Here is a 27,394-nt window from a genome sequence, read left to right as displayed (position 1 = left end):
TGCAAAGACTCTGCTTGTTCAATTGACTGGACAAGATGATTCAAAGGTGAATATTCAAACACCTGGTGCTGATCCACTTGTGAAGAAGCAATGTCATCATCAATGGCAATGTCAATGAGAGGATGTGCCTCTACATGTTTGTTTACAGATGCATCTACCAAATTTGCCTGAACTGATTGTTGTGTTTTTTGTATCTGTGCCAGTGGTGCTGAGCCTCCAATTGCTTTAAAAAAGACATTGAGGGTATTTTTTCCAACTCTTCTACCTGGCATGTTCTTAGATTTTTTCAAAGAGGACCGATGCCCTTTTAGTGGCTGTCACGTAGTCCTTTTTCCCCTGTTGTTCCACAATTCAGTGAGGTCTTTTGTAGCGTGATCATTATTATCCGACTCCATTATAGTCGGAGCAACAATGTCCACGCTAGCACCAACTGTAAGAGGAACATCATTGCTCATTGTCTCTTCAACTGGGCGAACGATGTCCACAAACAGTTGTAGCAGTGGAACTGTTTCTGCTGATGCAGTTATTGGAGGTATTACACAACAAATTGATGCTTGTGCAGTGTTATTTTCACATATGATGACTGAGTCCCCTGGTACATTTCTTTGTCTAGAGAGGTTGAGATTATAGTACAGGAGTTTCTGGCCATTCATGTGGATCCATTGCATTACCTCCTCAAACTTCACTGCTTGTCTGCTAATTTTGGCATCCAAAACTTCAAACAGTTTATATAGGCTCAAGATCGTTGTATTAATGGCAGTAAGTGCCATTTCAATCATATTAGAATGCTGCACCGGGACTTCCTGGTGTGTTTGCCTCTGTGCCCGAGGAGTTGGCTGAGCGAAAGATGGCAGTGATGAGCGAGCCTGAGAGGAGATGGAATTGTAAGCCTCAGCCCCTATAGAGCACGTTGCAACTTCATCACGCAAAGAGATCAGAGATTTGCACTGGCTTGCATAGATTGATAAGCCAGTGCTATCTCTACTAGAGCTTAAACATGAAATTGGTGACACTACAGTTACTATACTTCCTTATTACACCTTTTGTTTTTAAAGAATCTAATATGGTTTGATCAGAAACAGTGAGTTTGTTATTTGCATCAAACACTAACCGATTTCATTTAACATGTTCACAATTTAAGGGAGTGCTAACTGGTCCATACTGGACCGTCTCCGCACATGCTGTTGAAGGAGACCGTAAAGCCATGTCTATCCGAGGTACGGATGATATTGCAGAGGATGTCGTGTTTCTGTGAGGTACACGGGCATTAATTGGTATGAGGGTGAACGGGGGAAGTTGAGACTGAAACATTTTCGGCGTGTCACACAATAATCGTGCTAATTCAATATTAGCCAGCATACTAGTTTTGAGTGAATATGCAACAAACACCATGTGCAGTTGGTACAAAGCAAACAGTTACCTCAAAGGCTGATGATGATCATCATAGTAATACTTTTTTATAAAACACAAAAGGAAGAGTCCGATTGCCGCTGTATCGCGGCGAAGCGGCAAAGTGGTACTTAATGTGTACTTGCTCGTGTGCGCGCGTGCTGTGCGCGTGCATGCTGGTTTTATGGGTAGAAGCCAATCCCCACAGTACGCCTATGTCAATCAAGTGGTCCCACTTCAGCAGCTTCCCCACTTCAGCAGCTTCCTTACAGACGATCCAAGTATCCAAATAATTCAAGTATCCACAAAGGAACGTTCCCAACAGAGCTTCAGAGCGGCAAAGCAGTACTTAACGTGTTCTTGCTCGTGTGCGCGCTGTGCGCGTTCGTGCTGTCTTCATGGGCAGAAGCCAATCCCCACAGTTCATAGGCGGGAAAAACCCCTATGTCAATCAAGTGGTCCCACTTCAGCAGCTTCCTTACAGATACCGGCAACAGTTCAAGTATCCAAATAACCCAAGTATCCACAAAGGAACGTTCCCAACAGAGCTTCAGAGCAGCAAAGCAATACTTAACTATACTTGCTCGTGTGCAAAAATAAAATAGAAACCTGTTTTTGCCAGGTTTAAATTTGTTTGCACTTTGTAGTACAAATGTGCAAAGTTGCATAGCCGGGACCGAGGTGCATGAAAGTGCCTATTTAGGCAGTTCCCTTCATGAAATGTACACTTCAAAGAAAATGGTGCCCCTTGAGTCAACAAGGAAAACATGGAGATTGTTGTGCCATTGGATATATCCTTTAGTAAAGTCTCTGCTTGCAACTCTGGAAGTTCCATTTGTATCTTACTCTGTACATGTCACTTCCACACCCAGGCTGGGAGTGCCATATTCACAATACAGAAACATTAGACAAAAGCAATTTATGTGTTTCAGTTTTGCATTCTTCGCCTCTTGCACTAGTGTAAATCTGTATACAAAGCGGTCAGACATACTCCACCTCAAATGTATTAAAGTATACATATTTTTGATTTACATATACGTTGTTTTAATGCTGTGATTGCTTCATACATTTTTCTATCATCGGAAATTTATTTGAAAGGCCTAACCTGGTAGGCTCGGAATCCTGCGGTATTTTATAATGAATGATGTTGGAATAAGTCATCCCCCTCAACATAATGTTCAAAGACCCATCTATAAAACATTGCACCACGAAGTTCCAGACCGCGAATGGCAACGCACATAGGCAGAGAGAAAGACAGACCGACTTAACCTCTGATAAATCTTTGACATCTGAGCAATGTGAGAGTTACAGTTTAGGCAATCGCCATAAAATGTACATAGAAGCGGCATTGTAATCCTATATCAAATCGGTATTGTGGGCAGCCTGTCAGATGCGTGAATCCATCACACGGTGACAACAAAGACGCCATCTTAGGCTGTTGTCACAGACATGGTTTCCGCGTGCCTTTTTTGTTTTGCCCGTGGCAAAAACCATTGTCGTCTAAGTTGCCTGGCCTGGGACTGTCTTTATTTCTCAACACATTGTAATGTTTTACATATATTAGTGCGTTTCCCAGCAAGCGACTCTCTGTGGGCACTCTACACGAATTCAGTTGCTGGCGAATAATTTGGTGATATCCACACTACGGGAAAATTCTCAGATGAACTTCGCAGGGAGACGTTTTCATTTCTGCCTTCCTCCTCATGCATATTAACACATGCTATGCGAGGGCTCATTTAATTCAGCGATTTTACATTCGGATCACTTTCCCTTTTACAGCTATTTTTACCGGGCTTCATTAATCTTTGTTGAATACAATGGCATACATCTTTAATGCGGCCGCTGTCAGGTTATATTTCAGTTAGGGGTGCAAACTGAATGACAGCAAGCAATATTAATGCATTTAAACATGGGATATATCCATTTTTAACAGAATGAGCACAGAAAGCTAAATGTGTTATTTTTCATTTAAATGGAGGGGGTTTATCACCGGTTCGGAAGCAGTAATTTCAGGAAACGTGTGACGTGCCATACAAATAGATTTACATCTCATTAATACGTAAATTAGGCAAATGCCTTTCAAGTTCAGACAAGTACATAAGTGCAATCTCCATATTAAAGGAGTTGTCTTTGACAAACCACGGAGGAATTACAGCAGCCCACTATGTGACATGTTGCCAGTACCTGAACTCTTCGCGTTCCCACCTTTAATTACATTGGTTCATTAGTAAAGAGATAAGTGCCTCTACAGTTAAGACTCTTTAAATGAACAGCAGGCTGGAACCTCCTCAATCATTTTTGATGAATTCGCGCAAAGGTGGCAACAGTTTTAAGAAAGTGAATTAGCACATGCTCTTTTCAGTCATTTCTGGCAAAAACATTGAACTGTTGAAATAGATTCAGAGACATCTAGAGGCCATTCAGGGTGATACCTGTTGTAGGACAGGAAGAAAAAAAACATGCCACGTTCAATGTTTCCTGCTTGGCAGGGGATGAGGGGGCAATTCCTTCGAAAATCCGAATAGAGAGAATTCTTTCTAACATGTAAACTCGCCAGAACTTGTCTCTCTGTACTAGAAAAAAAGTTAGAAAAAAAAAGATACGGTTGGTAGGAGACATGTTTTTGCAGTAGCTTTAGCGATTATAGGAAATTACATGCAAAGCCAGAAGTCTGATCCTAAGTTAATTTATAATTGGAAAAAACGTATTAATTAGCCATGTCCTTCTAATTAAGAATTAGAGGAGGTTGCGTCAGAAAGTCAGTCAGTAACTGACAACATTTAAAGAAATCATCAAGCTGCAGGAAGATTGTCTCATTCGCCATCTCTGTAGCCTAGCCGTTAATGGAGTTTAAGTAATCTAACGGGGGCACCCCATTTAAAAATAGGCTAACCCTTTACAAGAAACACTAAAGTAGAACATCATTTTTTTGATAAAATTCGATGGGTTGTGCATACATGGGAATACATGGGAATTATTGACATATATATATATTTTTTTAAAGAGGCAACCCCGTTCGTTCTCTGCACAGTCATACTCACATGTGCACGCATGGTAGGCATAGCAGTGTGAGCATTAGTCAGAATAGTAGATGAGTTTCTATTTTCTAAGTCAGGATGGTACAGATCTAGGGTCTCGACGGTTCACAGGGCCCTACTATTAAAGACCTACAGACTGGCCTAACACTTTGGGCGCAAGATTCTGTTTTTCCTGCACCATGTTAACATGGACACTTCATTGTTTTTACACCACTGAGTCGAGGTATTTACATAGCAGTCGGTTGATAAACCTTGACAGGCATAAAGGTAAGTTGCCCACATTAGCTGGCACAGGCGTGAATTTCTTGCCATGTTACATTGCACTTTTTGAGTGCAGATATTGAGCACATACTCGAGTAACAAAGTATCTTTTTTGAATAAACTACTGTAGATTTATTTTGTTTGCAGAATGGAACGGTTCAGTTGATTTTCCATACTGAAGCAGTTTTAGCTGAGAACTAAACAAAGGGGCCGATTCATAGAACAAACGTGCGCCGAAATCCGTGGCGCAAGCTGGCGCAAGCGTGAAAAAGCAAGTGCATGCGATTCATGTAAGTCCCTGCGTGTGTTTTCCCCGGGATGTGTGCCAAATCTACGTGTGGCGCGCACGGGCGACACGTCACCGCAACAACCCGAATGCCGTGCGCAACGTGCACAGCGAAAGCGCACAACGTGTAGCGCACACACCAAAAAGTGGGCGGAACTTGCAGAATGGGGAACAACGCGTGAAAAAGAAGGCGTAACTGGGGAAGGACTGCTGGGAAATACATGGAACGGCCACAAGCACGCGAACAACACGTATTCATGGAATGGAATAGGGGAAACCCGAGCACGCCAAAAGACACGCACAGGTGTAAACATGTCCAACACGCAAAGGCAGGCGGAAGCGTCCCCGCGCAGTATAAAAGTGCGCGCAAACAACAAACACGTATATACAGCTACGATGAATGTCCCATTTCTCGCAGCACTGATCGTAGGACACCGCAGGAGGAGGAGAATTGCCAGTCCCCACATTGTTTTGCCCAGGACCAGCCTTTTTGGGATGCCTGATGACCAGGTCTATGGCAGGTACAGGTTTCCACCCCATATCATCCTAGACCTGGTCAGGGAGTGGGAGGATGACCTTACATCACCCACCCTGTGCTCCTAAGCACTGATCCCCTTGGAAAAGGTGCTCAATGTCCTGCATTTTTTGGCCACTGGGTCATTTCAGTGGACAACTGCCATAGTTGGGGGGTGTCTCAAGGCCACCTAGTCACGCTGCCTACACCAGGTGTTGGCAATCATGACTGCATGCCCCTCAGTCCGCAGGCACATATACATGCACAGAACACCCGCAGAAAGGAAGTCCATGGTCCAGGACTTTTACAGTGTGGCACACTTCCCCAACGTGCTTGGTGCCAAAGATTGCAGCCATGTGGCCCTACGTCCACCTAGAGTCACTGAGCACATCTATCGAAACCGCAAGCACTGGCATTCCATCAACGTACAGGTTGTATGCGATGCCCATGGTATCATCACCTCTGTCTCTGCAAACTATCCATGAAAGTTTCATATACAGAATGACCCCACTGAGCCAAGAAGTAGGTTTGTTTTGCAAATTAAAAGGTTTATTTGAGAATTTAAACAATATATATATATATCACACTTTATAATAAATTAATATCTGATAGTACACTTAGACATATGATGTTGATCAACAATGGGAAATCTGGCACTAGCACACTTCTTTACAATCAATGAGGAGTTAGTATAGGATGGATACAGTAGCAAAAATACTTTTATGATTTCAAGGGAAAAGCAATGAGGAATAAAATGCAGTACAGAAATACTTGACATGATTTTAGCAAAAGAGAAGATAATCACTTTTTCTCTGGCAATTCACCCCCCTCCCCTATGCAATGTAAGAAATGGAAGGAGATGGAAAGAGGAGCACACAGTTCTCAGGAATGCAATCAAATACAATACGAAATTCAGTTCCCCCCCAGCAAGCTTAGAGGAAACAGGTAGGAGTTTGAAACACAGGCCCAAAATGCTTTTTAAATGTGATGGCAATGGATGGGAAAATGTGCCAACTGATTTTAATTCCCTCTAGAGATTCAGGGTGAGTGGGAGATGCGTGTTGGTATTAGTTCAGGCTCACTTTAGCAATGCTCTATGAGTTATTACCAAGTTGCAACGGATTTTAACAAAAGAAAGAATGGAGCTGCTATTTTGACAAGTGGAGAAATTGAGCCAAAATCGCAAATCGCGGTAAATTTCGCGAGTGCGTAAATCGTGATTGCGGAAAAAGTATAAGGAGTATGCTTGTTGGAAAGCTTAGATTCTAAGCTTTCAGAGGAAAGTTACATTTCATTCCTAGCCCAAACGGTTCCAGAGATACGGACTATTAAATAAAGGTAGTTTTTCGGATTTAAGGTAAACTCAAAATGGCAGGTGAAAGCTTGCAGCTGCAGAATTGACAGGTGACAGTTGTGCAGCTTTAAAAATGACAGATGACACGATTTCTAGGAGGCAGTTCTACTTAGGTTAAAATAGTTTGGATTAGATTATTTTAACTAAGAGATTGGTTCTGCACAGTTCTGCTAGGTACTCACAATATAAACTTGAACTAGGACTCGTCACGGATCTGGTCAACACGTCCGGTTGCGGTTCTGTCTGCTCGGCGGGTCAATCAGGCACCGATTCTGCTCACAGTGATCTGGGTCAGCTCTGCTCTGCTGGTCTAGCCTCTCTGGATTCTGGATGTAACACTGCTTTCTGGGTACTGCCACAGGTTCTTGCAAAAATTCTCAGCAAAACTTCAATCAGCTCGCCCGGCTGTTGAATAGTTTGGTTAGTTTTGAGGCCTGCTGAAGAGGATTCAGCTGGTGGATTCAGGCCTCTCTGCTACAAATTATGGAGTTAATTTCTGCTACAGGTTCTGGAGATTGATGGATTTGAAGTCTGGATCTCTGGATGTGAAGTCGTCGGTCAGCATGCTCTGCAGCAAATGGAATTGAATGTCTCTACCTGTCCCAGCAGTCTCTTTTTATGTGTTTTGGAAAGTGGGTGTGTGCGTTGGTCATAACTAAACCTGCCCCTCTCACTTATTATTGGCCAATTCCTCCTCTCTCCCTTTATTGGGGGAAGGACATGTGAGTCAGAGTGATGCTGTAGGTTTTATGGTCAGAGGAACCTCCCCTTGTCAGATTGCACACAAATCTATTTCTGACCCAAATACATATTTATCTATGTACCATTTTTCTAATATTATAGGTCCAGTTAACATATTTTCTGTAGCACCAAACCATCCGATCCCTGTCTTTGTACGATGTTGTGTCCACTGATGACAGAATTCTCCCCTTTTCATCCAGATAACGACCTCTAAACCTTCCCAGATTTTACACAAATGTGCACCAGGGATATGGGTTACAGATGATAAAGTGTCAGATTTTTAACATGTATACATTTGGAGTGAGACCCTATTTTCCGCTAGCAACCCCCCAGAATTCACCACAGGGTCATCACGCCTCTTAAAATGTTCACAGAAAAATCACAAAAATAATGATATTTCTTATATAATTCTGACAAGTCCGCACTATGAGTTATCTATCTTTTTAAAATTATGCCCTGGTCAAACAGAGGTGTGGCTTCCCACATCACAGGGTGGAATAACTGGTTTATCCACTTCCCCCAAGCCAACTTGTTCACAGAGGCACAGCTGCCCCCCAGTTTCTCCCAAGAGGAAGCTATTTTACGACGCCCCCAATATAACATTTGCCTGAGTCAAGGACAGGCCTTTGTTTAACTCCCTGTAGTCCCCAGCTGCCACTCCCCTTTCAATCAACAGGGCCATGTGACCTCAAGATGCAGCCAGGCCTGGCAGCCAGGCCTGGGAACACAGCTGTTGATCCCGTTTCAACTCCTGTCGGGGGTAGTTGTCAGGCAGAATTCAGTTTCATTATACCAGGTTTCAGCTAAATGTCACTTTTTGTTCCCAGTTTAAATCACTTACAATTTTTACATATACATTAAATAATTACTTCCTTCAAGTCATTTCAGAATATAGTTTTACATTGTATCCACCTCTTAGCAAGTCTTTCCTTGGTCTGGTTTTGTTTCATTTGTTCAGTTTTACACAAAAGTCTGGTGGTTTTAAAACGCCGGCTTTCTGATAGTGGTGAGTACTGGTAATGCAACCATTTTTGGGATTAAGAAAATGAATTCCCCACAGTTCTGAGTTGCTTTTTTGGCATTCCCAATGGTTTCAGGCTACTGGGTGTGTAGCCCAACGGTGGTTTTAGGCAGTGCCCTCCTGTGCTCACAACATAGGCAAAAATGGGTGGCAGCCTATTCTTCATGTTTTCCCTGTGCACTCTCTGGGGAGTTCCGGCCATCATGATGTTTTCCATGCCAGTACTGCACAGTTTTATGGTAGGGCTTGGATGCATGGGTAAAAACATCCCACAGACACATGGCTCATTGGTGAGTACAAATGTCTGTGCACATGCATGCATGTCACACACAGACACATACACAAACCAAACTAATCACAACCATTATGACCTCCCCAGGGGACAGTGCCTACCCTCTGAGCAACCCCATGATGACGCCAATACGGAACCCCACTACACCACTCCAGGTAAGATACAACGCTGCCCATAATGCAACCAGGGGCATAGTGGAGTGCACATTCAGAGTGCTCAAGTCACGCTTTCGCTCCTTTGACCGCTCTGGCAGCCAGCTACTATATGCACCCCCAGTAGTGTGCAGGATCATTGTGGCAGCATGTTTCCTGCACAATGTTGCAGCATGGCGGAACATACTGGTGGACATGGTGGTGCCCCCACATCCTCAACCACAGGCACAGGCGTTGCTCATGGGAGGGGAAAGGGCACGTGGCGAGGCAGCCTGGAACCAGCTTGTGGCCACATTTTTCACCTAAACTCCCACCCCTGTGGAGTGCACACAGGCCTGGCACATACCAGGTGACACTCGATGATGACAAAGAGACAGGCAACTGTCACAACCTTACCACCCTGAGAATGTTGCCATGGAAGTGCCACACTGTGTGCATCCCTAGCTACTTAAACATAACCAATCCTGTGTGACCAACAGGAACACATGCAAGGTGTAAATTGTACCACCGCCCTGCAAAATACGCCATGACAATCAGTGGTATGTCACCCAAACCTTCCCAACCCACATCACCCTTGTTGGCCACACCATGACATGGCATGCAACAGCAAAAGAGCAAACCAAAAGCACATCACATGACCAATTACATACAACGTGACACGTGATAAATTGAAATAGGCCTGAGACAATCACACCTGACATGGAATCAGAGTAAATGACTGACCAACAACCTCCGACACATATAAAGTCACACACAAATGCATGCCACCAATAGTACCATCAACAAAAGACAGAATGCCTATTGGCATGCACATTGGCCAATCCAAATCCGCTCATCCATAACCTGTGTGCTGTGTGTCTCCTGCAACACACCGCTCAGCACACAGCACAGTGAGCAGCCATTGTGTTGGGGATACACCTTGAGCATCATATAAAAAGGACAAGTTACAAAAGCAACCTACTGATGCATGTATACAATTCCCAAATGGTAAGTGATCATGCGCTGCAGGGACACAGCATGCCAGAGAAGGCAATCTGTGTGCACGTGTGGGTATGGAAGGGTGGTTGAATGTGTGGTGGAGCATTGTGTAAGTGTGTGTGTCAGTAGGGACATGCACTCAATACATGAATGTGAAATTGCGTGAACCTCAGTGTCTTGTACACATCACATGTGAACTTTGGCCATGTGTACACCTCAGTATGTCAAACCACAACAATCTCCTGACACCTGAAAAGTAAATCCAACACAGGAACAGCCACTGACCAGCAGAACACATCATGTACATAGTACTCCACAATGTCAGAGAGTGCCCAAACACTGTAGCCCAAGCGTACTGTCCGACAACAAAAGGCCCTCCCTCATTTACTCATCACCTTCAGAAGAACTGTGTCTGGGGTCTGTTGGCTTCTTCCTTCTAATCGACCTGGCTTCACAATCCCCCTACCCCTTGGTTTCCTTGTTCTACCTTTCTACCTAAATAGGGTCCAGCCCCCTCAGAGGCCACCTTGACTGGTAAAAATACCAAATCGCAGAGAACTCCAAGGAGACAAACCCCCAAACCAGGACTAAAGCCTCTAGGCACCAAAAAACCCTTGAAGAGTCTCCAGTAGATGACTTGAAGTCGCAGAATATGGCCAAGCACATGTCCAAGCAGAATGATAGAATAACTACCAAGGCAGCACAGTAGAACAATGGTTCAACAGGATGGGTAGCAATTTCAGTACACAATAATCAATGAGGATGCAATCACTGGTGGGTATTGTCAGAGCTCCAGTCTTCCAGTCTCCAGACACAGGAGTGGCACAAACCAACCACCCCCTCTGCGGTCTGTGCGCCTGCAAGGTAAAACGTACACAGGCCTCCAAGACCGCGGTGGGGAAAGGGTGTTAGGGATCCGTTGGTTGGATAGGGATCGGTATTTAGGATAACCGGAAAGAGGCTCAGGAGAGGGGAGGTGGATGGGCAAGAGAAAGTAGTGAAAATACAAAATACAACTATTGACAATTATGCATACTCAATAAGAGAAACCATGTACTTCATGCACATTGTACAATATGGCTCAAAGGCAAGCAAAAGAGAGACTTATCTCTGGGGTGAGTGCTGACCTCCTGCCTGTGCACTCTCAGGTCCGGTAACAGGAGCAGTTCAATGCTGCAAAGAGAGTGTGAGTTACTATTCTGTGTGTTTTTCCCACACACACATAACACCATTCATGTCTCGAACTTAGTGACTACTCCCCAAAAAAGCACTCTAGTCTGCTGCTTTGTCCGTATAGTTTTGCTGGCCCCCGTGAAGGTTAATACACTGTTAATGTGGTAAGGTAGCCGGACGTGGCCCTGCGTTAAGCGGAAGACCATGTGTTAAGAATCCACATGATAGAATGTGCTTCGGATGTGCTGATAGACACATGTGGCGAGGTGTGACTTCAGTACAAGTAGTGGTCTGCCACCCGTGGCTTTCTATAGGCAGCGCATGTGGCTAATTGCATATGCTAATGATATGCACTGCATTCGAGTTTGTGCATCGCTGGGTGCCCCCCCCTTCTGCTGTATTAGTTTGTGGCTAGGAACGCTACTGCGCTAATAACTTAGCTTCTATGGATCAGGGCGGACTCGAGGATATGGCTGACGCCCCCTGCATGTGCCCCTGACAACTGTGAAAGCTTCCTGGTATTTGCTCCTCAGCACGGCTTAGCTGTAATGTGTGCATCACCACCAATGCCTGGCTAAGTTCATCAGCACTGGCGCTACTCAGCTTGCATGTGCGAGGGGCCTCAAGGAAGGTTGGCTGGGGCGTGGCCCCTTGTGCTGCTCACCTTGCTTGGAGCTCCTGGAAACACGTCTGCTTCTGTCAGACGTCTGAGCACAAGCCCTGTGCTTCTGGTTGCACATGCATGCGTACGTGTGCACCACCCAACGTGGCCAGGTTTTTGTAGTTCTTGGCCTTGTGTCTGCTGGGAAAGGTAGTCCTGATGCTCATTTTCCTGCAGAAAGGGCATAAAAGCTTTTAGTAATGCTGAAAAGCTTCCTCTGTGTGTGTGTGTGTGTGTGTCTTCATGCTGGTTGTGACTGGTCCATGTCTGAGACCTACATCCGACCTCCTCCCACACAACCCCAGGTTATGTACCCTGACAGTTAGAACTCTTGAGTTGAAAATAACCAAGGAGGCTGGCACAACAGGATGGTTGAGCTGATAGCGTGAACAAAGAAAGGAAGAGACAGCAGAAGTCTTGAAAGGCACAGAGAATGCAAGATAGCCGGAAACAGCTGACAGCAAGTTAAGAGCCAAAACAGTTGAATAGCATTGGCAAAAGCCAACAGCCAACATAAAGTCATGGATGTAATAGATCAAAGACAGGAGGAGCGACAGAAAGATGCTGTTGAACAGAATTCTACAGAGGCAAACTGAGGCAGTGTAAGAGTATGTGGAAATAACAGCCCAAGAGACAGGCGGACAGATCTGCAACAAGGACAGTAGCAGAAAGAAGAACAGGGACTAAAAGCACCAGAGTGTGAAAAACATGTTAAAGAGCAGTAGTCCAGTAGGAAGACTGCGCCCTCAGGCAGCATCAGAGTCCAAGAGGGAAGACCGACACAATGTGCCATCCAAATGGAACGGAGCGTAGTAGTAGGCAAACAAGCTTTGGCAAACAAGTCAACTCCCTAGCCTCTTCCACAGCATATACTTGCAAACTCATTAGAGCCAGCAAGCAATTCCTCTCTACAGACAGCTGCATCACGCTTGCCAGAGCCCTTATTCTGTCCAAACTGGACTACTGTAATGGTCTTTACATTGGGGCTAACAAACAGACTATCCAAAAAATCCAGGTCCTACAGAATAATGCCTTGAGAGCCGCACTTAAGATCAACAGGAAAGAGCATATCTCCTCTATAAGAAGAGAATATAAATGGCTATCCACTCAGGACAAAATCCAACTTAAAATTGCCTCCCTTACTCACAAGTGCCTCAATAACATGGCACCACCCTACCTCATGGACAGGCTACACTTAAGAACTTCACTTAGACCAACAAGAATGGTCAATGCAAATTGCCTCTATGTCCCTCGCTTTAAACGTGCCACTATTGGAGGACATAGCTTCGCAGTCAAAGCAGCACAGCTTTGGAACTCCCTACCACATGACATAAGAGAACCCCAGCCCTTTGCGAGATTTAGGCAGAATTTGACCAAGTGGCTGAGAGCTAATGACATCTAACTAATCCGACCTGCTTGACCTGACTGTCCCTACTAGCTTTCCACCTGCATGCCCCAGTTCTGATACCACTTTCTGTATTTTACTCCATTGTATATTACTGTACCTATTCCACTGTATATCACCTCCAAATTGTGAATATTCCTGTACTTTGATCACCTCCTGTCTCGACCTTGATCCAGCCCTGCTCATTCTTGCTTATTATGACCATGCACATGTACCTGTATATATTTTATTTATGGCAGAATGTATTATGTTTATGTAATTGTACCTGTAACAAAGCTGAGCATATTCTTGTCTTGTGCGCCCTGATGCTCCAGGGCCTGGCGCGCCCTACAAATAATAAACTAAACTAAACTAAACTAAACTAAGTAGTATAGGCGGGCATCTCAGGTGAGGACTGGACCATGACTTGTGCCTTTTGGCTCACATTCCTAATGCATCCTCCTTTGCCACAATCCCCAGGGGCTGAACTCAACATGCACCAACTTGACATTGTCAACATCCGGCACCCTCCCACCATCAGTGTGACTTTGACAGCCAAAGGGTGCAGGCTATTGTCTACAGCATGACATGTATCAAGCACATATACAGGCAAGAAAAGAACAAACTTCACAAACAACATCAATAAATGGACATTTCAATAATGTACTCAACAAAATTGATAGCAGACATGCCGTGGAGAAAACATCCATAATCCCCACTAGGGGTGTAAACACAAGTAGTACAGCAGCAGACAGGCCACAGATATGACGACAGTCCAATGCCCTTGTGTACATGGTTGTAACACTGAACCATCCTTGCGAGCCCATGTATAGGGGAAGCAGGAGTGGCATATGTGAGTCAGGACCCCAAGCTGCAAACACATACACAAGACAAGCTTGAAGGGCCCAGCTGCAATCGACAGTGGATGCTTTCAAAAGCCACAGAGCACCACACCATCACATGAATGCACAATAGACAAACAATTCTAAACTATGTTAACTAATTAAACTAACTATAACAATAATAAATGGCCACATATGACCTGGGGGGGAGGCACCCAGGAGGGGGAAGTTACAGGGTGCACCTCAACACCCACATGCGATGATGGTGAGATTAAAAAAAAGAACTCCATGGGCTCAACTACTGAACGGCCCGACCTGTGTGGGAGATAAGTCATGGCCCTCCTTACCCTCTGACTCAAAAGGTGGACATGGCACAGTTCCCTGACCACGCCTATGTGCATCTTGCCTCTTGTCGGCAGCAAATCTGCGTGACTGGTGAGCCTGGTTCTGTGCGGCGATGACACGTAGGTCAGCATGCAGAACCTCACATGATATGCGTGCTTCCTCTTGCAAGGTAGCATGTGTAACACAGAGTTCTTCCTGCATGGTGTGACATGACATCTGGAGCACCTCCCGGCATGCATGTAGCTCAGCCGAGATGGTATTCTCAAGCTGATCCAACCTCTCCTCTGTCTGCTGCCTCTGGGACATCAAGAGCACACCCAGAGTAGATCTGCGGGATCGATGGTCATCCCTCAGGGCCTCCCTGTGTGCCTCTGTGTGAGCACCAAGTGCTTGATGCAGAGACACCATTTCAGCCCAGCGTGCCCTGCCTGAGGCCGCCATGCCCAGCCTGAGTGAGCGGTCCATGGACTGTGCTTCCCGCTGCTGGAGCTCCACCTGCCTGGCAGGGGGGAGCACAGATTGGGCCACACGTTCCATACTCTGAGTGATCTTATCAATTGCTGCCCCCTGTTGTTTGGAATTGGCACACATGGATTGCTCCCACTCAGTATACCCTGGTGGCGCACAGCCACTGCATTGCCGGGCTTGACACCCGCATGGCCGAAGGAGCCGCGGTCCTCGCTGGGTTGGCAGCACCCACGGCTGCAGGACTATATCCCTCCATTGGCATGATGCCCCAGGCACGTCATCAACTTGTGTGGAGTGTGACTGTGTGTCCGGATCCACCACAGGCGGAGGTTGGAGCACCATCTGACCCCTCAATGCAGGTGTCACGGACAAAGGATCATCTGCATCAGAATCACTCACTGTCGACGAATGGACATGACGCGCATCCAACTCAACATTGTCGTCAAAGTGATCATCCGGGCTAGACTCATTGCCAGCCCTAGAAACGATGGTCTGGAGCACAAGTAGGTTCTCGTGGCCTACCACCCCACAACCCCCACTTGTGCCTGGTTGCTGACGTGATAGCAACCCTGTGTCTGGAATGACATCACCATCCTCTGGCTCCATTGCATCATCATCTGCAATGTGGAAAAAACAAACATGAGTACACATGTCAGAAGCACATAACCCACACACACATAGACATGACATTGACAGCCAACACATGAAGCAGACATGTCACACACAAATAAAAATCCGGCATGCATCCAGTGGCATTGATATGCAAACACATCCCAAAAGCAGAAATGGATGTGTCTAAATAGCAAAGCCTACACATGTACAGAATGCAGTATATCGCCTCCATCACACACTACCTCTGTCAGGCACATGTCACAGGCATGGCATACCATAAGCATGTCTGAACTGCAAAATGGCCACAGCTGCAAGTGAATCCAAGCACACAATGACACAGGTAAAATGCATGTACACATGCATCACCAAACCATCATCACCAATATAGCTTCATCCATCTGCAGCACGGCACGTACCGGGCCTCATGGGCCATGTAGACATAGTGAATTTCACGAGCAAAGTGAGGGCCTGCAACTAGGCATGAGGGACCATAATGCACAGTAGGGTCCGAGCTGCCGGCCATGAAGCCTCCAGAACACCCCTCAGGGCCTGATTGAGCACATTGTGCATTGATTGTGCCCTAAACCATTATTCAGTGTATCAAATCATCATGTGCAGGCCCCAGCAGATTAGGTAAGTGAGCCTGGGTGTACACATACTGCACCACAGTGCACCTTCAGGATTGTGCCAGTCGAACATAATGGACGCAATCCTGTTCAACCAAAAAGCTGGAGAGAACACATGTGTAAATGAACACCTTCACACACACATGAGTGAGTAGCTGCAATGTTGCACTACACAATGTTGAAGCTGCTTGCATATGTACATGTGAAAGTGTTCAAGAACACCCATGTCCATATACACCCATAAGGTGATTATGAACAGCAACCTATACAGCAAAGCAAGCAGCTACAACGCTGCTTGCTTTGATGTATGTGAAAGTGTACACATACACATGCGAAGGCATCTCCACAGTCATTACAACCCGATTGGCAGGCTACAATCAATCAGCGGCCTACACCAGTTGTTATAGGCCGCAGATTGAACAATCAACTTTACTAAACACCCACCAGGGTGATCCAATACTGAGTACATGTGTCACAGGATGCACCTGTGCCCGTGGCTTTCATGACAGTGAAGGGATGACAATCTGACCATACATGCCTGGTCACTTTAACATTGCAGCAGTGAGTAGGCATGTAGAGCGGTGTAAAATGGCTCAGAAGTGGGTTGGTGCAGTGCAGAACATGTGTACGTTACCAACTATCTACATGAACAAGTACATTATGATGTCAATCAATAAACATGAAGGCAGTGTAAGGGCAAGTTCAGCCATCACGTGCAATATGCATGCGATGGGTTGCATGGCTACAGGCAACCCCCCACCCCCTTAGAGAAAATGCAGGGAGGCATTGCATGGCAGCGAAAGGTTGACCAGAGAACTGTGTATTGGCAGACAGTGTTGACTAGTGTCAATTGCATCATCTGGGTCAAATGACAACACAGCAGATGAGAATGGGACAGTAATCAGGACACATGATGAACCCTCAGTAGTACACCCATGTGTGCGGAAGGCACTACACCAGTTGAACAGAGTCAGGGGTCCAGAAACTGGGGGAGGCCTGTGCCCCACACATACTATGACACCCTAAACATGTGTGCAATGGAGGACTGAGCCAGAGTGGGCATGGAAAGGATGATCAAATGCCATTACATGTATGTCATTCTGGACACGTACTACAATGTTCATCCTGACAAGGACAGATTGGGGCATGCATGGAATCCACATGAAGCATGAATGGGCACTCATGTCCCTGCGTACCATCTGCCATCTGCACAGTCCGAGTGAGACACCCTGCATCAAGAGCAAAGGATGTACCCCACTGTATGTGTCTGGCAGGTTGGCAGGGGGAAGTGTACATGTACACAGGAGCGTTGAACAGACCATTGCAGTAGTCCAACATGATACCCACCAGTGCCATGGTGAAAATGAGGTGCAGGTGGGTGGAGGGGCAAGGGAGCATGCCTACGCGGAGTACCCGCATGCAGTCAGAACACACATGCACGTCAGTCATGCAATGACATAGTCCCAGTGCTGAGTGGAAAGAAACCCCAGGCTACATGCTGAAGGGCCAGTGAGCTGAACCATGGACCGGAGTGGCAGCCGGGTGACTAGCATGTGAGTAGGGTGCAAGTGTGGTGATGAGGACAGTCCTGTCTACTCTAAATGTCCAGCATGCTGCACAGCAGGCATGCATCAGTGAAGCATTGCCTGACTCGCACATGAGAACCATGTACACATAGCATGTAGTGGCACATGGTGTGGACAAACATGCGACAACACTCACTTGACCGGGCATCAAAGTCCAGCATCTCTCCCACTCCTTCATACAATGCTGCCGGTATGAACTTTGAAGCGATCAACTCGTGCGAAGTGAGATCTTCCTCCTCAGGTGGTGACCCACCACCAGTCACATGAGTCATGGCATAATTGGAGGCATGCCTCAGTTTAGCACAGCATCGGAGGTCATCCCAACGCTTTTTGCACTCCTGAGCTGTGCGCACCTCATGTCCAAATGCACTGACACCCTCCGCAACATGCTTCCACTGGGACAAACACTGGGCAGCCGTACTGTGACAATTTGGGCCCATCAGCATATCACGGTCGTGTCCCGACACGTAGTCCAAAAGGAAGTCCAGTTCCTGCTTGCAGAAAGGCTTCTTCCTCGACTTGCTGGAGGCCGGAGCCATGTGTGGGGTGTCCCAGCCTCTTGTGCAGGTGCAACCTTCCTCCTCTTGGATACTGATCTGGATCCTGACTGGCAAATGCCGCCCTGATCAGTACGGGCAGTGGCGCTGGTGGATTGAACCAAGGGAGTGGCAGGTGGAACAAGGACGGAAGCCCTGACTTGCATCAGTGGCTGCTGGGTGCCCTTGACTGGACCCTGTGCAGCAACATCTGCTGTGCCAAGGTCATTAACCGGGACTGTCCTGGATGGTAGACTCACAGCCGGGGTGGTGTCTGATCATGCGCTTGCCAACACCCAGCTGCTCAGGGCAGTAGATGACAATACTGCCCCAGGGACATGTGCCTCGGTCAGGGCAGCCCTGTGTGCACTTACCGTGTGCCTCCTGACCTCCTGAAAATCATCCTCGGACTCCTCAGGTGCCAACGCAGCATGTGTTGGCCGACCCTGATCCTGGGTGGTGGTGTCCACAGCTGCACCTGCAGCTACCACTACCCTTGGGCCCGTGGCAGTTGATGAAACGGATTGCACGGTCACATGGGCTCCAGTGCCAGATGCAAGAGCTGCATCTCCCGGAACCACAGGGGGTGGTGGGATGACTGCACCAACACGTGGCACAACATTGTGCCAAAGTGGTGCACCCCTGCCTCTTCCCCCTCTGCAGCCACCCTGGATACCCTGGAGTCCCCCTACTCCCTGGTCACCACGGCCATGTCCCTGACCACGCCCGCCACGTGGAGTACACCCAGCTGAGGCACCCCTCACCTTTCGTTGCCTCCCAACCAGGGCACAGATGTAGTAGTGCCGGCACAGATGTAGTAGTGCCATTGGGAGGTGTACACGACAATTGTCCTAGCCGATTGGGTGAAGGGGGTGGGATACAAGATGTTAAAAGCACCCCTGTGCATCTGCACGGCTGTATGCCACCCCGGCAACAAAGTGACAGGTCATGGAACGCTCAGGAACCCCAAAACTGAAGTAAAACTGTGCACACAACCCCCACTAGCCCATGTGTGTGGAATTAACCTCCCGTAGTACGTGGCGGCACCCAGGGACATGAAAACACGTACGCTAGGGACACGCTGGCTACTATGACCTCGAAAACAGGTATGTGATACACAGGGGGACCCGCAGTGGGAAAAATAGCGTGCACTACTCACTGTCTGACTAGCGTGGTAATGAAAAACACACATAGCCAATAACCCCGCCAAAAGAAGAGATACGTCCTTGATCCGCTGTGAAGTTGTAATGGCACACGAAAAAACCAGAAGCAGCAACACACGTCGGTCTCCACGAAAGGCACGTACAGCGAACATCCCGGACCCACTCACCTTTAACCTGTACAGAGGGAAACGCCTGCGCGTGTCACGTCACTTACGTGCTTAGGCCCTTTCCTCGAATTACACGCATTAACACGCGGGCGTGCTGTTTTTTCACGTGCTAAATCACTAGGCACCCGTGATGAGGGAAACGCCTGTGCGTGTTATGTCACATATGTGCTTACGCGCTAAGGGCCTTTCCTCGAATTACACGCTGACGTGCTGTTTTTTCACATGCCAAATCACTTCGTATCAAGCTGGCCACGTGACAACACATGGAAGACCACGCTCCTGCCCAGAAGGCCATTTTCCTACCCCCCAGAGCCCCAAGCAGACTCCCACATGCCATCTGCTGCTGCCTGCCTGCCTGCTGGCCACATGCCCTGCCATTTGGTGCCTGTAAGTCAGCCAACTGCAGGGGTCCAGTTGCTGTGACCACCCATGCTGGAACAGAAGACTGCCGACTGAAGTTCCATCGCTCCACAGCCCAGCACCAGGACCCAGTTGCCCACCCACACCTGCCTCAGGGGTTGCCATGTCGGGGGAAAAACCATCAGACACCACTGGCAACCCCCAGCCAGAGAGGCAGAGGGCTGCCAGCGTCTCAGCAGGAGAGGTTGGCATCCTGGTGGAGCAAGTCCTGGTGCATTATGATGCCCTCTACGGAAGAAGACACGCCAACAAGGATGGACGGAAGAGGATCTGGCTGGACATCATGGTTGCCATCAATGCACAGGGGGTGGCAACCCACGACATACAACCCGTCCGTAAGCGCTGGGAAGACTTCATGTCCAGGACTCTTAGGAAGGCCCGGTGCCTCTTGGAAGCAGCGGGTGCAGTGAGGTGCCGGGTCCACCTTACCACCAACAACATAAGGTCCCGGAATGCATTAAATCCGTGCTTCACCGCCAGGTCCCCGAGAGGGAGACTGGTCTGGAGTCGAGCGGTAAGTGTCCATGCATACTTATTTGACGCAGTGCATGTTGAGGTGTGCCAGGAGTCTGCAGCTTGGACATATGTCTGAAAAGGGCCATGTATGGATGTGTATGTGCAGGGACATGACCATGCTGCATGTGAGCCCTGTCATGTGTGATGCACATCAATGGTGTATGTGTTCCAAAGCATGATACCCAACTGCATGTGGAGATGCACATATGTTAGTATTTCTGTGTATGTACTATGGCATGGTTGGGGTGTGACACATGGATGCTGATTCCACCTTCATATACATGCACAGCATACTTGTGCGAGTGTGTGTTTGACATGTGTGTGACTATGAAACACAATGGATGCATGTGACACAGACATGTAGGAACCTGATTGGCAGATGTGACATAGTTGCCGATGATTGCACTGTGACAGGTGGTGGAGATGTACAGATGCACGTCTGTCTGTAGTCGTGTGTGCATGTGTTCGGCACTCCCCATGTTGCTTGTGACATCATGCCAACCTTCGGATGTTCATGCTGTTGTGTGTGTATGGATGCTGCTGCTTGCTGCACGATTCCTGTTAATTTGTGCATCTGTGTGGGTTCAAGTGATATGAGTGTTGGGGAGCGTGATGCCATCTGTGAAGTCTGACACTGCCAATTATGTGCAACTGTCATGTGTGTATCAGACCATTGTACAGTGCCCTGATGCCTGTGTTCTGTCTCTCCTTGTCTGCAGCGTCGACTGATGAAGAGGGCAGAGACAGTGCTTTGGAGCACAGCGGCAGGGATGCCACCGCCAGCCGGAGACGCAAGGCCCAGCTCTCCTCCCACGTAGTCATCTCTTCTGGGAGTGAGGAGTCTGGTGCCGCATCCACGCCTGCAGCTGCCGAGGGGAGGCCCAAGATGAGGAGGTTGGAGGTGGACTCCTTGGCAGCTGTAGGGGCAGCTGAGCCCACACAGGGGCCTATGGAGGAAGATGGCACGGAGTCATCCAGGTTGGTGGGTGGTTTGTTTGAGGAGGAGGCCATGGAAGGCCCATGCACGGGGCCTGGAGGGGGGATTCCACTGGTGCTAGTGGTGCAGTCCAGGGGCAGTGACAGGAGGCAGCACAGGCTGCCGCGGAGGTGCCTGTGTGTAATCCTGTCCCCGATCCTGTGACTGCGTCATCCCACTCCAGCAGGGATGCCTTCGTCCATACCTGTTTTCAGGGAGGGGATACACCAAAAACAACTGGCCTTCCTCTCCCTGTGGACGTGGCAATCCGTGAGCGGATTGAGCCTGTCCTAGCTGTGGTGGCGTTGAATCAGTGTGGTATCCAGGATGACGTGCTGGGTTTTCGTGAGAAGAATGCACGTCATTTGGAATAGCTCATTGACCGCGTCGGCCTACTAGGACAGGTTACCAGCGTTGGGTTCCTCCGTGTGCTGGATCTTCTACCAACTCCCTTCTCAACCTAACCCCCTATGCACCAGTCATCCTCTGTGCCATCATCCTGCCCAAGTATTACCTGGGCAACCTGTGGAGCTGCCCCTGACCCAGCGGGCAGGCTGGTGGAGGACACATCCCTGCCACAGTCGGGAGTCGGAGGTTCAGCTGGGGTGGACACCACACCAACTGGACCCCAGCGAGAGGAGGACGTGCAGGCATCGATAAGCAGGGCACATGCACGGCAGCAGCAGGCTCCTGGCGGGAGCGATGATGGCTCGGGCCTAACAACATCACAGGGGCAGGCATCGACCAGAGGGCAGGAGGACCTTGGATTGGGAGTGTCTTCCATGTGGCAGCGGTTTGGCCAGCAAATAGATGCGGAGCGGTGGCGGGTGGAAGAGGCATGGCTCACTATGGTCAGGGCGGAGAACTCCATGCGCAGGGCATTGAGGCGGGCTGAGTACCTCGAGGCAACTCACAGGGAGTTGGAGGAGGCCATGGCTGCATCCCTGCGAGACCTCAAGGCCAGGGAAGAGGCCCGCCTCTGGAACATCAATGTGGAGTTCGATGATGCCCTGGCCTTGAACATCAACAAGTGAGCCGTTGTACTTGCCCGCCACCTTTGTACATAGTTCTTTAGGGTTAGGTTTCCTTTGTTTTTTCTTTTTCTTTGGAATTCATGGACTTTGCTCCACTTCACGTATATAGTTCTTTATTCATAGGACTTTTTTGTAGGTTTCATTTGGTTTGGGGATCATGGACCCTTTGGACTTGGATTGTATATAGTTGAAGACTTGTACATACTTTGTTTTTTAACATTTTCCATGGATCAATGGTTTTCTTTTTTTTGGATTATTTAATTCATGTTGACATTGGCGATGGACCACTTCTTTTTTCATGCCATGGATTTTTGTTTTTCATTGGATTTTCTATTTTTGTTGGTAATAGCTTTCATTATTTATTAATTTGCAAGTTTGATTTTCTTTATGTTATTTTATTATGTTATTAATACATTTATTCGAACTTCATGATTGGTGTTGTGTACTATCATTGATTTTGTGCATGTCTCAATGTACATTGCCTCAGTCATGTGTTGCCACTGTGTGGCTCTGTTGTGCATTTATGCATGGGCATGGTGGTTCTTTTAAGACTGTCATGGCATGGGTAATTTGGGAGTGGGTGCAGTGGATGGTTGCATGCTTGTACTGGGGGGCAAGGGGGATTTGGGTTGGCATTAGAGCCATGGGTCTGTTTTGTTAGGACATGTTGTTTGATGGGCCATGTGTCGGATGGGGGTGGTTGAGGGGTTTGGGGGGACTTGAGTCGGGGCCTGTTGGCAGGTGCCCGTCAATGGGGGTTGTTGGGGGACTGGGGGGAAATGAGTCGGGCCTGCTGGCAGGTGCCCGTCAATGGGGGTGGTTAGGGGGTGGGGGGACCTGAGTCGGGGCCTGCTGGCAGGTGCCCGTCAATGGGGGTGGGGGGATATATGTCGGTGCTCCCGAGTGCATGGTGCCATGTGGCCTGCCTGTGGGGCATAGTCTGGGGTGATGGACTGCCTGCGGGCCATGAACTGGGGTGATGGGCTGCCTGCGGGGCATGGGGACAGTGGGCACACCTGGGGGGGCACACACTGCCAAATCGCTTTTTGAAAGCCCACGCACACCCCCGGAATACACGTACCCCGCTCGCGCCAGCGAAAGTGTGTAAAAGTCCATGCGCACCCTTGGAATATGCGTACCCCAGTCGGGCTAGTGAGAACGCATGTAAAAGTCCCTGCGCACCCCTTGGAATACGCGTACCCCGCTCACGCTAGCGAAAACACATGTAATAGTCCTTGCGCACCCCTCGGAATACGCATACCCCGCTCATGCTAGAGAAAACCCATGTGAAACTCCCCGCGCACCCCTCGGAATACACGTATCCCGCTTGCGCGAGCGAAAACACATGTGAAAGACCACACGCACCCCTAGAATACATTTACGCCAATGAAATCGTGTTTGAAAGTCCATGCGCACCCCCAGAATATACATACCCTGCTCGCGCCAGCAAAATTGCGTGTAAAAGTCCACGCACACCACTGGAATACGCGCAGGCAGCCCATCCACCCTCCCCATGGCCCGCAGGCAGCCCATCACCCCAGTCCATGGCCCACAGGCAGCCCATCTCTCCTGGGCATGGCCCACAGGCAGCCCATCACCCCAGTCCATGGCCCGCAGGCAGGCCATCACCCCAGTCCATGTCCCGCAGGCAGGCCATCACCTCAGTCCATGGCCCGCAGGCAGACCATCACCCCAGTCCATGGCCCACAGGCAGCCCATCACGCCAGTCTATGGCCGCAGGCAGGCCATCCGCCCAGTCCATGGCCCACAGGCAGCCCATCATCCCTGGGCATGGTCCACAGGCAGGCCGTCAGACCAGTCCATGGCCCACAGGCAGCCCATCATCCCTGGGCATGGCCCACAGGCAGGCCATCAGTCCAGTACATGGCCCGCAGGCAGCCCATCACCCCAGTCCATGGCCCACAGGCAGCCCATCACCCCAGTCGATGGCCCGCAGGCAGGCCATCACCCCAGTCCATGGCCCGCAGGCAGGCTACACCACAGGGTGGACTTTTTCCATGCAATTTACCTGACGCAGCAGGGTACGTGTGTTCCGAGGGGTGCACAGGGAGTTTTACACGCGTTTTCGCTAGCGCGAGCAGTGTACGTGTATTCCGGGGGTGATGGTGGACCTTCACACGTGTTTTCGCTGCCGCGAGTGGGGTACACATATTCTGAGGGGTGCGCAGGGAGTTTTACATGCGTTTTCACTGGTGCAAGCGGGGTACGCCTATTCCGAGGGGTGCGCATGGAGTTTTACATGCGTTTTCATTAGCGAGAGCGTGGTTCGCGTATTCCGAGGGGTGCGCGGGAAGTTTTACATGCGTTTTCGCTGGCGCAAGCAGGGTTTGCGTATTCCGAGGGGTTCGCGGGGAGTTTTAAACACATTTTCGCTGGCACGAGTGGAGTACGCATATTCTGAGGGGTGCGCCAGGAGTTTTCCATGTGTTTGTGTGGTTGGAGGGCTGTATGCTGGTCCACTGGCCTTTGCGCCATGTAGCGGATTTGTGCAATGTTTTCGGCGCACGGGGTGGGTTTGGGGGCAAAACTGGCACTGCCACGGCTGGTTATGGATGGTTATGGATGTAAGTATCCATGAATGCGCTGTGCGCTGAAATGGGTGTTGGTGTACGCGGCTGCCGCAGACTGCTGCACGCATACTCAGTGTGCCAGCCGCATGCGCCACTTGTGTGCTAAATTCTATGAATTACCCACTAAATGACTTGAGTGATTTGATTTTCCCTTGACAGCTTACTGTTTATAATATTCTGTTCAAATATGTTTCAATGGTGTGAAAGCTGGATGTCTCCCTCACAATATGATTATTTCCAGAAAACATTGTGAGAAAGTAAGATGAGACGTGAGGTAGAATAATGGTTCTACGAATAATAAACAATTACACGGTAATGAGATTTAATGCAAGTGTGAAGAGATGCCCCTCACTAAACTCAAGAACATTGGTTGTATATTTTCTACGAAAGGACCCAAGATTCATTCAAAGTCACACCCAGACAAAGGGAACTTAAATGGGAGTGACTTTATGAAAGTCACACTGGGCCAGAATATTGGTAGTAGGCCGAAGGCAAGGCTGTCCATCAGAAGACATGGGATTAGAAAGAAAAAAAGAACACAATTCAGACTATATTGAAATGCACCCTTTGCTGCTATAAAATACCCTGTGTCTCAGTGAGTAACCTTTTTTTCATCCCTATTCCTAAAAGACTGTCTAACTGCAATCTCCACTCTCTGTACTAGACACAAACTGCATTGTCCATTCACAGGGATTTCGCTCTTGTATGGTAAGAGCCAAATATCAATAATAAAAGTAATCCAATGAGACAATAAAGTGCACGGGAGCAAGAAAAACAAAAATGTATTACATGCAACAATGGTTGGGAACAATTAAAAAAATCATGCAGCAATCAATTCAAAATGGTGGAGTTTGATAGTGGACAGTGGAGTAATCAAAAACAATGTTTCAGAGTACTTTGATGATGTCAGTCGCTGATTGATCGATCAATGCCTAGCCCTATTGGCCTATCCTATCCCTCGTGACCATTCTTTTAAATACCTTATAATAATGACTTCACAGTGGTACTATCTGCTTTCTAGGGCTTACTGTTGGACAGTCAATGTTAAATATTGTTGCTTTTTACTCCTTGGGGCTTAATTGGTGAAGCTCCTGTGGCATTCCCGGGGTGGGGCACTCAGATCATCATTGACCAATGAAATTGTGAGGTGCGAATAGTGTAGCAAGAATTGTAGTCTTAACATCCTATTCACATGGGAATACAACGTTGGCACCATTTTACCGTTCTTCCCCTTCAAACTGCATCAACCGGCAGAATATTATTGCAATTTCTGATTGGAAAAGTGTAACTCTGCTCCTTCCTTTCTCATGGTTCATATGCATGATCTCAATTGCTCTGCTCCTAGGCCTGTTGCTCTGGAACAAACACTTGGTGAGGTTATGTGTACTTTACCTCTATATGAACATGTGATATGGCATCTTAAAAAACAGCTCTGTAATTCGTTGATGGGTCCGACTGATGCACAACCTTTATTGCATCCTTGGTGTTTACCTAGGGACTTTGAACCTTTGTCCATTGAGATCTACCTAGGCTGGAAGCAGACTTCCTATTGTATGGTTCTCCAGACTTTGGCGGACTGTCTCCGACAGGGTGCAATGTGTCCCTTCTGTTTAAATGACTTTGTCCTGTACATATCTCTGCACATAGTATAAAAAAGGGCTTTATTACAAGTTGCTCCGCCAGGCGACTCCTTACAATCCCTTGTATCTTCTCAGATGAAGTGCGTAAAACTCAGCCAAACGATAAGTATATTCAATATGCTGCTGGAATGTCGCAGGTCACTGGATAAAGACGGTAATAAAGCCCTAACCGTCAACCAATTACATAGTGATGAATGAGGACTCCAGGACTCAGCGCCATTGAGTATATATAATCTTGGTTTTAATGATCAAGCAAACAAAACATTTCCTCTTTCTGGTGATTACACGTGTTTCGACTCACCTGCGCCTTTGTCAAATCAGGGCTATTAGTAAACACAAACAAATGTCAAATTGACAAAGTAATCCATATTGCACGTAGGAGAATAAAAAAATATAACTCATAAGCAAAAAGATCAGTTAAGAAATAATTATACCATCATACCCCATGTTGAGGCAGTAGTAAAAACAATAAAAAGAAGACAGAAAAATAGGGGTTGGCAAAGGGGAGGAATGAAAGGGATCAAGAAAACAAATCCAATGATATTTCAATACGAGAAACACAGGAGAAAAAACATAAAAAAAACATTAGTACAATTGTTTGTATGTACAATTCTCAAATCCACGCACT

The sequence above is a fragment of the Ambystoma mexicanum genome, chromosome 8 (genome assembly GCF_040938575.1).
Source record: "Ambystoma mexicanum isolate Mex_15411 chromosome 8, UKY_AmexF1_1, whole genome shotgun sequence".
Classification (NCBI taxonomy): Eukaryota; Metazoa; Chordata; class Amphibia; order Caudata; family Ambystomatidae; genus Ambystoma; species Ambystoma mexicanum.
Note: the sequence above shows the minus strand (reverse complement) of the source record.